The sequence below is a fragment of the Leptonychotes weddellii genome, chromosome 8 (genome assembly GCF_054177405.1).
Source record: "Leptonychotes weddellii isolate Sample4059 chromosome 8, ASM5417740v2, whole genome shotgun sequence".
NCBI lineage: Eukaryota > Metazoa > Chordata > Mammalia > Carnivora > Phocidae > Leptonychotes > Leptonychotes weddellii.
In genome coordinates this window covers 25215783-25229127 of record NC_138376.1, presented here as the reverse complement: position 1 = coordinate 25229127, position 13345 = coordinate 25215783, and the positions used below count along the sequence as shown (strand labels likewise).

At 54.0% G+C, this 13345-nt stretch overlaps 1 protein-coding gene across 2 annotated transcripts in view; it reads right to left on the bottom strand.

Moving 5' to 3' along the window:
* The window catches only part of PACSIN1 (protein kinase C and casein kinase substrate in neurons 1), a 55175-nt gene extending 45790 nt beyond the window's left edge, over positions 1-9385 (bottom strand). The window contains exon 1 of one of the 2 annotated variants that reach the window (XM_006737055.3): positions 9245-9385. The gene's annotated coding sequence lies outside the window, so the exon portion shown is untranslated. The remainder of the gene's footprint in view (positions 1-9244) is intronic. The other variant, XM_081828024.1, reaches the window with a different exon arrangement.
* Between the last annotated feature and the right edge of the window lie 3960 nt (positions 9386-13345).

Genomic DNA, 13345 nt, shown 5'->3' with positions numbered 1-13345 from the left:
GCAGGAATCCAGGGCCCTGCACGGTGGGGTTAACCTCCCATCAGAGGTGCCCTGTCTGGGGCCTGGCCAAGTGGGGCAGGTGAGATGACAGTTGGTCACCCAACACTTGGGGAGCAGGACAGGGTGGCAGCCTGGTGTCCGATGGAGCTGCTGATAAAGGTGACACCAGATAGCCTGCTGTAGGCGGGGCCGGGGGAGGGGGGGTGGGAGTGGGGAGAGCCGTGTTCAGACCCAGTGTGAATCCCAGCTCTATCACACATTCGCTAGGGACCCTGGTCCGAAGCCTTAAGCCCCGCTGCAGCCTCATCTTGCCCATCTGAATGCGGTGCTGTGAGGCTGACGTGTGCTAATCCCCACGAGGGGTCTAACACGTGCGCATGCTGTTGTTACGGAAGCTGGGGCTCAGGGCTCCGCAGGGGTAAGCAGGGTGCAGGCGGACACATCCACAGCCGGGAGGGGGCTCACTCGCCACTGAACGGCCAGCACCCAGGTCAGTACCGCACACGGCGCTGGATACCTATTTGCGGAACGAACCAATGAGAAGAATATCAGGAACCAGCAGCCACGAAGAGAGACCCAAGGAAGAATCAGAGCTCAAATTCCAGGTCTGCCCCTTCCTGGATGTGCCACCCCAGGCAAGTCATTCCACCATCCTGCCCCTGAGAACCTGGGCTTCTTCATATATCACACAGGAATAGCAGTCATTAGCAAATACTCCAGGCGCCTGGGTGGCTCAGTCGGTTAAGCATCTGCCTTCGGCTCAGGTCATGATCCTGGGGTCCTGGGATCGAGCCCCGCATGGCGTCGCGTCAGGCTCCCTGCTCAGTGGGGAGCCTGCTTCTCCCTCTCCCTCTGCCCCTCCCCCTCCGCTCGTGCTGTCTCTTGCTTTCTCTCAAATAAATAAATAAAATCTTTAAAATAATAATAATAAATAAATAAATACCTCCCTCACAGCTGATGGCTGGGCTCACAGCAGCAAATGCATACAAAGAAAGTGGAGAAGGGGTACCTGATGCTCCATACCACTGTCCCCCTCTCCTGAGAGTTGGCAGGGGCTTCTGGGTGAGTGGCCTCACCCAAGATGCCTGGGAGGTTATACCCTCCCCCGGGGTAGGGGGCAGCCAACAATTACCTAGTAAGGGGGTCCAAGAGGCCTGGCCCCTTGCCTCCTGGCAGGACCCCATCCCTGGCACTTGCTGTCCCCCTCTCAAGCGCCCTGCAGACACTCTCCCTCCCTTCTGTGGGCTTGCCTGCAGTAAATCACTTGTCTTGGGTTATGCTTCCCAGCATCTGACCTAAGACAGGAAGTATTTTGTAAACTCTGAAGCATTGTTTTATTTTCCAGGAAATGCTGAAAAGAGAGGAGCTGACTGGGAGCCTATAAGTGAAAGGGGACGTCTGTCTGTTCTGTGGGCAGAGTCCTGCTGCCCTGCCCTCACCGAGCTCACAGGCAGGTAGGGGAGCCGGGGAGGGGAAAGCAACAAGACTGTTAACATCAAGGATGGGCAAGTGCTACGAAGGAAACAAAGGAAACGAAGGAAACTAAAGCAGGGGCGGGGGATGGAGAAAGGCAGCAGCTATTTTGTCCTTAATTTTAATTCAATTAGCCAACATCAGTTTCAGATGTAGAGTTCAATAATTCATCAGTTAACAGCAGCTATTTTATTTTTTTTTATTTTATTCATTTATTTATTTGACAGAGAGAGAGGGAGAGAGCACAAGCAGGGGGAGCAGCAGAGGGAGGGGGAGAAGCAGGCTTCCCGCTGAGCAGGGAGCCCGATGTGGGGCTCGATCCTAGGACCCTGGGACCATGACCTGAGCTGAAGGCAGACACTTAACGAACTAAGCCACCCAGGAAACCCATCAGCAGCTATTTTAGATGAGATGCTCTGGGAAGGCCTCTCTGAGGAGGTGACATGGGCAGAGATGTGAACATCATGAGCCATCCTGACCTCTGAAGCCCGGCACTTCCAGGGAATGGCAGTGCAAAGGCCCTGAGGCAGGAGGATGTCCAATACATCCAAAAAATGGCCAGGAACCAAGCGAGGAAGGAGTGGCATGAATGAGGTCAGAGGTACTATGCAGCTAGATCACGCAGGGCCTTGTAGGCCATTAACAGGACTTTTTATAGGACTTTGGGCTTTATTCCAAAGAAGAGGGAGTCATTGAAGTTTTGAGCAGAGAAGGGATGGATCTGATTTAGGTTTCAGAAGAGTCTCTTTGGCTGCTAGGACAAGGAGGGAAGCAGGGAGACCCGGTAGAGGCTGTTGCAATGATGCAGGAAAGCTACAGTGGAGGCTCAGAAGGGAGGGCAGCAATGGACGTGGGGAGAGGTGGTGCGATTCTAGGCGTTGTGAAGGTAAAGTCAGGAAGGTAGTCAGGAGACAGATGGATTCAACTACCCAATTTACAGAGGGGACAGAGGGACACGTTAAACTATACCCCGGGGATGCAATCAACGAAATCCAGACTGCAGGAAATTCTACAGGACAAACAACCTGGCTTCTCCAATAGATCAACTGCCGAGGACAAAGGAAAAGATGCAGAGGGAAACTACAGATTAAGAGAAACTAAGACACGTATCAACCAGTCACAATGTGTAGCCCTTATTTGGATCCTGAGTCAAACTCAGTGCAAAAAAACAAAAGCAAGACAAAACAAAAGAAAGACATGTCTGTAACACTCAGTGGATATGTGACAATATAAAGGAATAGTTTCTTCTTAGGTAGAATAATGGCATTGTGATTATGTTAGGAAAAGTCCTTATCATTTCAAGACACATCTTGAGGTATTTGTGAGGAAATGGTGTCTGGGACTTGGTTTGAATTGGGGGGTGGGCAGAAATGGAACGAGATTGGCCATGAGCTGGTAGGAGTTAAAGCTGAGCAGTAGGTACATGGTAGTGCATTATCCTATTCTCTCTACTTCTGTAAAGGCTTATATTTTCCCATAATAGAAAGTTTAAAAATAGGGCGCCTGGGTGGCTCAGTCGTTAAGCGTCTGCCTTCAGCTCAGGTCATGATCCCAGGGTCCTGGGATCGAGTCCCGCATCGGGCTCCCTGCTCCACGGGAAGCCTGCTTCTCCCTCTCCCACTGACCCTGCTTGTGTTCCCTCTCTTGCTGTGTCTCTCTCTGTCAAATAAATAAATAAAATCTTAAAAAAAAAAAAAAGAAAGTTTAAAAATAAAGAACAGAAGAGGAAACTGAGTCCCAGGCAAGGTGCCAAATGGCCAAGGCTCCTCCATTAGTGGGTGTAAAGACCAGGATCTCGCCCTGGGTCCCCCTGCTTCCCAGCCCATGCTCCTGCCCTGCCTCAGCTGTCTCTCTTCCTCCAGTGGTCGGTCAAGGCTGGACCCAGGCAGGCCAGGGATAGGGTGGTATAGCCCTGGGGAAGGGCCAGACAGGACAGAAAGGGGGCTAAGAGGTGCTCGGCTACCTGTTCCAGAAAGTCCAGTGAGGCCAACGGTTTAGGAGGCATCTGCCCCCTAGCCTCACCTCCCACTTCGTCCCTCGGGTTCCTGCGCAGATTTCCTCCCCAGCCCCTACAACCCACCTCTCGTGCTCCAGCCTCTGCATCTTTGTCCCTGTTGTCACTTTGCCTGGAAGGCACCTTCCACCTCTCCGAATCTACCATCCTTTCCTTCCAGATCTACCTCTGGCAGAAGACCTTCCATGGTCAACCACGCTCACTCTTCAGGAGCATGCCTATCTGCACTCCCTAATGAGAGGTGCCGTGGCATAGAGGTTAAGAGCAGATCCTCTGGGGCGCCTGGGTGGCTCAGTAGGTTAAGCGTCCAACTCTTGATTTCGGCTCAGGTCATGGCCTCAGGGCCTTGAGATTGAGCCCCGCATTGGGCTCCGCACTCAGTGAGGTGTCTGCTTGGGATTCTCTCCCTTTCCCTCTGCCCCTCCCCACTCTCTAAAATAAATAAATAAATAAATAAATAAATAAATAAATAAATAAATAAATAAAATCTTAAAAAAAAAAAAAAAAGAGTGGAGTCTCTGGATCCAGATTGCATGAGTATGAATCCTGCCTCAGCCACTTACTTGCAGTGTGACCTCAGGCAAGTCACTTAACCTCAGTTTCCCCATCTGTAAAATGGGGATAACATTACTGAGGAAAACTAAATGAGTTCATAAATATGGATAAACAAAACAGTGCCTGGCGCATGTCAGTGGACCTCAGGCCCCCTGGGGTCCCCTGGCATTGCTGTCCGGGGCCTGCCTCCCTCCTTTGTGGCCCCCCCCAGGACACCTCAGTACCACACACACCGTGGGCGCCCAATCACCACTTTCATGGAGACTTGGCTTCTGTGACGCTCCTTCTGCCTTCCTGGTACCCAGACTTACCTTACCCACGTGCCCATCCCACCAGGTCTCGTCCACCCCAGGAATGCGAGGAAGGAGAGAAGAAAGAAGCCCATGCGGGAACCAGTTCAAAACCAGCCACAAATAAAAATGTAAACCCGAGTGGCAGCATCTGACAAACTGAGGGGAATACAATTTAAATGCTCACTTTTTTAAGATTTCCAAGAAAAATCCCAGATATTATAAAGTGTAATTTTAATTATGTTTTTACGAGGGATGACATTTGTTGTATACAGTGCAAACAGCACAGGACGGCTAAAAAGAAGAAACATTCCCCATCCTGCCTGGCACCGAGCCTCCCGCTACCTGCCCTCAGAGGTAAGCCCCAATAACAATCAGGTATGCAGCATTCTAAGCATGTTTATGCAATATGCACACGCAGACACATATGTATATTTTTTAAATGGGATCACACGAAATACATCATTCCACAAAGTCACTTGCCTTCACTTGCCCATACGTTCTGACCATCTGTTCTCTCTCAGCATCCCCCAGCATCTAAAACAGTGCCTGGCACACAGGGGACGTGCAGTGGAGAGATCCACTGACCAAATGAAAGAATTGAACAGCTGCCTAAAATTGCACCGGCTGGAGACATCCTAATTCTGTCCCCAGCACCCCCACCGGACATGAAGCTCTGCCGCGCTGACCATCTCCACTCTGCACCCTGTGAAGGCACCTGTGGGAGAGACTACCAGGTCAAAGCTCTGATCGCTATTGCCAGGAAGGCAGTGCCCACCTATTCCCCCGGCTTCCCACACCCTCCACCACAGCATAGGTTTACTATGATTACAGCTTTTATTTCTCAAATGAACTAACGCTATTTACAGACTCCACCCTGGGTCCTCAAATCTCCTTTTGTCCCTCCTGAATAAATGAGAGGACTCATCCTTTGTTTCTGAGCCACCCTCGGGAACCCCTACCCACACACCCACTCGCTGCCCAGAAATGGCCCCACCAACTTCCCTGGTATTGGAGTTCCCATCCCCTCAGAGCCAGCTGGGGCCAGCTTCCTGCTCATCTTCTCCCCTGGCCCATCGTGCAGGTGGGTAAGCACTATCTCTCGACCCAGCTGCCGGGGAGTGGGGGGCGTGTGTGTGATGTGCCCTCAGGTGGCAGCCCCTCGGGGACTGCTGTTGCTACAGAGCCACCTGCCTAAGAGCGAGGCCCTCGCCCCACCCAGTGCCTGATGGCCACTGAGGTCTAGAGGTCTGACCATTCCAAGCTCGGCTCCAGAGGCCCAGTCTAGCTCCAGAGCCCACCGTGGGTCCCTGAGGTTGTCTGTCAGGGCTACTTCGGAGCTCCACTTCTTTCACCCTGTTCTGCCTGCTTCCCGCCCCAGCTGACCACAGCCAAGACTCAGGGACCAACCCCCACCTGCACGCTAATCCCCCCTCCACCTTCTACCCCACCTGTCCCCAGTCCCCACCACCCCCCATCCGCTGCCCCAGTCTGCTGCCCCTGGCTGGAAACCAGCCACAAAGTGCCTACATCAGGTAGGTGTGGTGCTGGCTAATGGATTTTATTTGGCTTTCCAGTACTTTCTAAATTTTCCACAACAAGGACATCTTACTTTGGTAATAAGAAAAATAAAAGCTTTTTTTTTTAAACTTAAGAAAGTATAAAACCAAGCATCCCTCCTCCATACTCACTCCTCCCCCATCCCTCCCACCTGTTCCCCCGGGAGGGAGGACTCCCCCCAAATCTGTGAACTCTCCCACCCCCCACCCCCCCAACCCTGTCCCACCACGCCCACAGGCCGTTTCACTTCTCCAGTGAAGGCTTTCTACCACCAGCCTATCCTTGCCGGGGGCTATATGCAAATTTATGAGCGATTTCCTCAACTCCTATGGGGAGAAGAAAAATGCTTTATGTGTCCTGAGGTTGATGATGTGAGGGGCCAATACACATTCACTCATTCTACAAGTGAGCTAGAGCAACCCAGTGCCAGGCACTGGGGACACTGGGGACGGAACACAGACTCTGCCCCTTGGACTTCATAGCCTTGCAATGGGAATATGGGGTAACACCCCAATGCCCCAGAGGGTGCTGGGTCAGGGGAGGTGAGTGAGCAGGATGCCCGAGTCGGGAAGCTTCTGGGAGGAACAGAAGTCTCAGCACCCCCCCACCCCCCCACCCTCCTCACCCCGCCCAGGGTGAGAAGTAACGTGGAGGGAAGAGGAGGGAGAGTGTTCGAGTAGGGCGACAGCCTGTGCGCAGGCCTGCAGGTGAGAGAAGCATGACTTCCTTGAGGAACTGAGAGCAGTTCAGAGGAGCTGGAGGGCAGAGGGAGGGTGAAAAGAAGGCGGAAACCCAGACTTGGGGAGGACAACAGTGCCACATTAAGGAGACTGCCCTTTGTTCTCGGGGCAATGGAGAGCCACTGAAGGATGCAGAGCAGGGGAGTGACACAGGGTCAGGTGTGTGTCATACAAAGGTCACACTCCTGCTCACTGATGTGGATTCTTATTCTCAGCAGCCATAACCCACAGTCACTATCAGGCACATCCCACCCACTGTGCTCGAACTTGAGCCACGGAGCACCTGAAACCTGTATCTCCACGGAGACAGCAAGCCCCAGCAGCCAGCTCCACAGCCCTCTTGCTCTTGCAATAGGGAATACAGGTTAAGAGCATGGACTCTGGAGCCTAGGTTCAAATCCTAGCTCCTCCACTTTCAAACTGTGTGACCTTGGACAGAGAATGTCTCTGTACCTCAGTCTCCTCATTTGTAAAATGGGGCTAATCCCGGTACCTACTTCATGGGGCTACAGTGAGGACTGAATGAGTTAGAGTTGGATCAGGACCTGGCACGTGACAAATGCCAAGTGCTGTTAGTTTTTACTGCTATTACTGCACCCTCTTCTGGAGACCCCCAGGGCCAACCCCCTGCAGGCACTAACTAACCCATCCTCCACTTGCCTCCCCCTGCCCCTGAAGCACCCCTCCCATACTCTCTTACTCTTTCCATGACTAGGGGTCAAGACAGAGCCAGAGAGGGGGAACCTCTAAAACAATCCCCACCTGGCTCTGGGGCCTCACCCTAGCTCCCTCTCGCCCCGTGGAGAGAGTACTGGACTAGGAGCCAGGAACTGAGTGTCACCCCCAGCTCTGCTGCTGACCTTCTCTGGGCCTCAGTCTCCCCCTCTGTAAGGCCAGGAAAAGAACATCTTGCAGTTGTCTCATCAGCATGGCTGTCAAAGGAGCAACAAGGGCTGGAGAAAGCTCTGCTAAATGTCCACATCTGTCACAGACCCCAGAACGCTTGGCCTCTCCTTCTGGCCTGGGTTTCCTCCTCCACACAATGGAGTCATGAGATCTGCTCTGAGCTCGCTAGGAGGACCCCAGAAGCTGAGGATGGCCTGGCTGGGGCCTTCCCGGATGCCCTGAGGCTGATCAGGACTTTCCCAAGTCCTGGGACAGAGACAGACACCCGTGGTCTGAGCTGGGCAGCCCAGGAAGAGAGTGCCAACCCAGGGGCCTGAGGAAAGTCAGACCTTCCCTGGGGCCTTCCACCAAGTCTGGCTCAGGCCAGGAACTCAAACCAGGGGCCCAGAAAGACCCTCTGGAGCCATCGGAACTGTGACATTTATCTCCAAATGCCATAGGTGCCCATCAGTTGCAGGACCAGGAAGGGCGTAAATGGGACTCTCTGCCTTTGGTGGCCCTTGGTCCTGGGGGATGGAAAGAAAGCCCAAGAAGAGGCTCACTCCCCATCTGCAGGTTGCCAGCTATCTCCCATAGTTCAAACCCATTCATCCATTCATTCCACAAACATTTACGTGGTGCCAGACCCTGGTCAGGTGCAGGGTCAGTGACAGAAATGAATCAGATTCCTACCCCGAAGGCACTTTTGGTCTAGAGGGTGACAGACAGGACATAAATAACTAAACCACAAGGCAGACTAGGTCGAGGAATGCAGGGCAGGAGGCAAGGATCTCACCTGGGCATCAGGAAGCTTCCTGGAGGGGGTGGTTTGTGAGTGGCCATTTGCATGTGACCGGAAGGTCAGGTGGGTAAGGGATAGAACGTCCACCATCAGGAACAGACAGTGCTGTTTGCGCCCCAGCCATGCCAGAGCCAGGGAAATGTGGGTTATTAATGGTTGTGCCCAGGGAAAAGCAGCTACATGTGTCACTGCAGATGGGGGGCAGGGCTGGGCTGCGGGGGGAGGGGGCAGTGGGGGCTTGAACCCCCAAGCTCTGGGGTTCGCCACCGCGGCCCTCACACCCTGATGACCTTTTAATCTTTTCATGCCCTCCTAAGGCAAAAATAAGAGGGAGAGGTAGTTCCAACAGGCAGCAAGTGGCCTGGGGGGTGAGGAGGGGAGCGGTGCCAGCAAGACCACGGCTTATGCTTATTTGCAGGCTAGGTAGCATCACCTCGTTCTCCCGCCCCCCCCCATCCCAGGTATGGGGGAAGGGGTGGAGGGACAGAAGAAAAGATCTTTAACTGCAAACCAGACAGAGCACAGGGCGCATCAACTGCTGTGTTGCTCCTAGCCCACTCTGATCCATAAATAGCTTACGCGCCAAGCTGGCACAAGCCCACCCACCCCGCTGGGACCAGACCGCCCCCGGCCAGCCACTCGGAATCCCCGGACCTGGGCGCCAGCTTCCCCAGGAACCTGGTTTCTGCGTTTTCCCCCAGGGTAAAGGCCTCCGCCGCTAGCTGCCTTTCCCAAGGGGCCCGGCGCAGGGGCATCCCGGCACTGCCTGGTGATGCCCGCGAGCCCCGCTGCCCGCAAAGCAGCCCCGGCCGCGCGCCCGCCGCTCTCCGGGTAACTGCCCCGTCCTCGCCCGCGCTCCGCAGGCACGCACTCGCGAATGGGCCCCCTCCCTGCGCACCCGCTACCCCAGGCCCAGACCCCCTACCTGGGGGCAGGAGCGCCCGACACCAGCGGCGGCGCCGCGGGGCAGAGCGCGGCGTCTGGGGCCGGCCTCAAGCCCGGACGACTTCCCGGGGGAAGAGGAAGCTGCGCCGCCGCCGCCGCCGCCGCCGCCACCGCGTCTCTCCGGAGCGCGCCGGGGCTGCGGGAAGGAGGAAGGTCAGAGCCGAGGAGGCGCGCGGGAGGGGGGCGGGGGGCGTGCACAGATGGGCGCAGATTAGAGAGGCATTTTTAGCGAGCCAATGGCAGCTCGGCGCGGGGCGGCGCGGTGCCTGCGCAGGTGGAAGCGCCGCGGAGGCAGCCCCCGGCTTAGCAGGCGCCCCCGGGGTAAGGGGGGGGCGGCGGCTCCCCCAGTTCCCGGGCCGCCTCCTGGGGGTGCTCCCGGCTGGGCCACGGGGGCTCTGCGGCGGGCGGGCGCCGGGTGCGCCCCCCTTTCCTCCCCTCCCCAGCCCTCCAGCAAGCGCGCTCTGGAGGGCCGGCGGGGGGTCGCTCCCCTCCCCTCAGTGCCCTTTGCCCACCTTCTGGGACGTTCCTCCCGCCCTGTCTGACCGTCCTGGCGGACAGTCCCGTCTGTCGGTTTCTGGCCTCTCCTAACCCTGCGTCTTCTGGTACGAGCGGGTGCGTGTATTGTGGGTGCGTGTGGCGTCTGTGTGGTGTGTGTTGGCGGGGGGAGCGCTCTGGAGTGACGGCCCCTCCTCTCCCACCACCCCACCCTCCCCCCCAAAATCAGCTCCGCCCCAGTTGACCCCCAAGGGGCAGCCGCTAACCCTCGTGCCTTAGTTCCTGCTGGACCTGCTGTCATCAAGAAGACAGACCCTAGGCCGTCTCCTTGGGGCTCTGTGGGAGGCTTGTTGTGACCCCCAACGGCCTTCACTCTTCTTGACTTGAACCCTTGAGTGTTTCCGGGAGCCTGGACACAGCAGGGGCACTGGAGCAGCTCTCTCCACTGCAGACACATACCAGGGGCTGATGACTTATTCAACACCTATTGAGGGTCTACTAGGTGCCCGTGGGGGCTGGGCTACAGCAGAATACAAAACACCAAATCTCTGCCCTCAGGGAGTTCGCATTTGTCAGGGAAAACAGATGTTGAATATAATAAATAGTATATTTTAAGATGGTACACACAAAGTAGGAAAATAAAGTCCGGGAAAAGGAAAGATAGAGTGTTCACAGGGCGATCAGGTCCCGGACATTCGTGGGGAATGGGAGTGGTGGAATTTGATTGTAAGCCCCTCAGGTAGGCATACAAACTCTCCTTTGCCACAGACCTCACCACTCTCTATTGTCTGCAGCTGGGCTGGCCACACATATTTCCTGCCATCCCTCTCCCACCCCTCCTCACCAGAGGCACTGCAATTCATGACCCAGGGGAATGTGGGTGAGCGGTGTTTATTCATTCAGTGAGAATTCTCTGAGTACTGACTGCATGTTAGGTGTAGAGCCTAGAGGAACTCAACACCTAATTAGGGAGGCCAGATGACAGTACCTACCGCAAGGATGAAGAGGGCAACCAAGCGAGTGGAGTGTCCCAGAAAAGGTCAAAGGGCTCTGGTTTAGGGCCAACCAGGAAGACTTCCTGAAGGAGGCAGCATTCCAAAGGATGTGCTGGGATTCTGATGAGCCGGATGCAGCAAGAGGCAGTGAAGGATTACTGAGACAGGCCAGCAAAGCCAGGAGACATTTGGCAGGTGGCTGGGCTGGGGTCCCAGAGCATGCTGGACCCCCTCTGTGTAAGGGATATGCTCGTGTCTGGAGCTGATGAAATCCCATGCTCTTCCCCACCCCAGAAGTTTCTGGTCCCAGTTGCCTTCTGTCAACCTGGAATTTCCCATTGCCAGGAGGAGGTGTGTTGAGCATGTTTGGGGGAGTGGGGGGGAGACAGAGATTCACTCAGTTGCTTATTTGCTGGGTAAAAAAGGACATATTACTTAACCCCTCTGAGGCTCAGCTTCCTTATCTTAATAGCTGTGTGTCAACTTACTTCATTGATCTGTGCCTCGGTTCCCTCATTTGGAAAAGGGGCACAGCAACAGCTCCAGCCTCACAGGTCGTGTGAATGTTACATAAGACAATAAAGATGAATTGTTTAGCACATAAGTACTCAGAGAATTTTGTTGTTTTTATTATCATGATAATTACACTTGCTTCGCAGGGTTGTTGGAATTAGGCAAAGGATGTAAGGCACCTAGCCTAGTGCATGGAACATAATAGGTGTGCAATAAATCATATCTATTATTATCATTAATTGCACATACCCCTAAATCTCTCCCCTTTGGGTCTCCACAGCGCTGTGAAATTCTCCTGTTGGACAGAATTTTCTCAATGTGAAGAAGCTAATTCCCCAAGAGCTCTTAAAGTGCACTCTAGGATGGATAGATTACAATACCTGCCCCTCCTCAACATCAGCCTGCCCAGTGTGTCATCAGGCTTTGATGTAGATGGAATGGAGCCCAGGACTGGTACGCTTTGAAAATGTAGTGAATACCAGAGCATAGGACACTGACTGATCAAAGATGCTCTGTGTCCCTTGGCAGCCAGGCATTTGGTGGAGGATGGCAAGAGTGGGAAGGATACAGGCATCCCCAGGGGATGGGGTCATCATGCAGAGGGTAAGAAAGGCTAGGGGGCTGGAGGTTGACAGAAGGTGGAACCACTGAGGGCAACTGTGGGGAGAAGAACAGAGAGGCAGACCTGATTAGGCAGATGATGGAGGGAAGGGTAGGGAGGTGAGGGAGCCGATAGGGTTGGCTTACTCCCTTTGGAGTTGAGGTATGCCCAGCCTAGAATTAAAACCCTAGCAAGCCTAAGCCCTGAAGAAAAAAGAGAAAAAAAGAGTAGAAAGTACACACACACACACCTGTCCATGTGTAAACCAAAATAGTATGTTATTTTGGAAATGGACACAGAACTTTCCTGCTTCTTAAAATTGAGCTAGTTTTCTTCTATATATATATATATTTTAAAGATTTTATTTATTTATTTGACAGAGAAAGAGATAGCGAGAGCAGGAACACAAGCAGGGGGAGTGGGAGGGGGAGAAGCAGGCTTCCCGCCGAGCAGGGAGCCCGATGTGGGACTCGATCCCAGGGCCCTGGGATCATGACCTGAGCCAAAGGCAGACGCTTAACGACTGAGCCACCCAGGCGCCCTCTTCTATATTTTCTGATTGCAAATCTTATGCTCTTCAAAGCTGACCCCCCCCCATCTCCCTCTCCCTCTCTTATTCTATGCCCCATCCAGAAGGTAAGACATTTATCCGTTTCGCTCCTCAAAGCACTTTTCACATCTCTTGTTTCCCCAACAATTCACTTTTCTCAGTCCTACTAAGTTCCAGCCCATCTGGGCTTCAATGGGAACTTCCTCCCCACTGAGAGCCCCAAGCCATGCCTTGGTCACGTTAGCCTCCTCTGCTAGACTCTGCATGCCATTCAGAGCGAGGAGGCAGGCACAGCCCTCCCCAGATGAGTTTCTAATGCAGACAAGACAAAAAGGACATGTAGACAGGAGGATAGACCAGCACTGAACAAGCCTGTGGAATCAATCAATGAGCAAATAATGGATTAGTGATCCATATCACATGTTTCGCCTGGGAGAGGTGGAGGGGAGATGGGAAAGATTTGGAGTCCTTTTGTTCCATCCAATATGGAAGGCTTCAGGGAGGAGGTGAGGTTTGGAGGAATATCTCTATACTCACCACATCTCCGGTTGGAAAGGAAGGGCAGGGAGTGTGTCCCAATTTTGGCAGAGCAGGACTCTGAAGCCCAGAGAGGAAGAGAGACTCATCAAGGTCACACACAGCATTGGTGACAGAGCTGGGCTAAAAAGAGATCTCCTGACTTCTGGTCAGGTGCTGTCGTCACCAGATGCCTCTACCTCGCCCACAAACCTGCACGGAGCCGGGGCAGGACAGAGCGGGGGAAAGCCATTGGCCCAGTAGCCCATGATTTTTTCTTTTCCGAGCTGCCTCCCAACAGCACCCACGAAGGTGAGCAAGACACCCCCCAGGGACAAAAGTACTTTTAAAACAGCCTCACAGCCCCTTCTGCCCTCTCTTTATCTTCCCACCAGCTGGCTTCACACTTGC